Genomic DNA, 910 nt, shown 5'->3' with positions numbered 1-910 from the left:
ATTCTTATGTTGCTGATACACAAGTACCGCAGAAAATGGCCAGGAATTTTTACAGTGGTGAGATGCATGAAGCCCCATCAGATAAAAGGAAGAGTTCAGAGCAGCCCAGCGTTAGACCCACAGTTCAAGGCCTAATTCACAGCCCAAGATCACATCACAGGAAGGGACATGGAAGTGAGCAAGTTCCTTAAAACTAGTCCCAGTACACCATATTGTGAGGTACCGAAGGATCTCTACTGTCATGGTTTCCAGAGACGGACCAGCTTCTAAAGACCAGCAGTTACTATTGTACAGCTAGTATGAACAACTCATATCATCAAAATGATGGCAGTTTGGGACAAGATTGGAGCTCCTTGGTATCAGTATCACAGATTGGAGCTCCTTGGGTCAATCTAAACCTACAGATGATGTTCATACTACTACAGCCTTGGCAATGCTTTATAAGGCTGTAAACGGTGCTAATTCTAGGCATAATCGACAAGCTGATATGACTGCCTCAAGAGCTAGAATAAATATACAAGAGGAGGTTTTGAATACAGCAAACACTGATAATAATCAACAAACAGTAGCAGGGGCAGGACATGTTGAAGCATATGTAAATGTTCCAGCTACTGTAGGTTCAGATTTGGAGGTTGATCGAGTTGCATCTAGGGACGTTAATATAAGTGAAGTTGCACCTGTTGCATCAGTGAAAAGACCAGCAGGTATTAAGAGGGTGGATCAAACTACTAAGGAAGGACCTTCACTAAGAAGATTTGGGGGGAACAGTGACCACCAATTCCCTGCGACTTTGGTCATAACTAGGGGAATAGGGATATCCACCACTTGAAGCCATATGAGAAATGGAACATTACATATATATACATATATACTATATCTAAGAAGAGGAGAAACTACAGAATCAGTAAAA

This window comes from Nicotiana attenuata, unplaced genomic scaffold (genome assembly GCF_001879085.1).
Source record: "Nicotiana attenuata strain UT unplaced genomic scaffold, NIATTr2, whole genome shotgun sequence".
Lineage (NCBI taxonomy): Eukaryota > Viridiplantae > Streptophyta > Magnoliopsida > Solanales > Solanaceae > Nicotiana > Nicotiana attenuata.
This window is presented reverse-complemented; position numbering follows the sequence as displayed.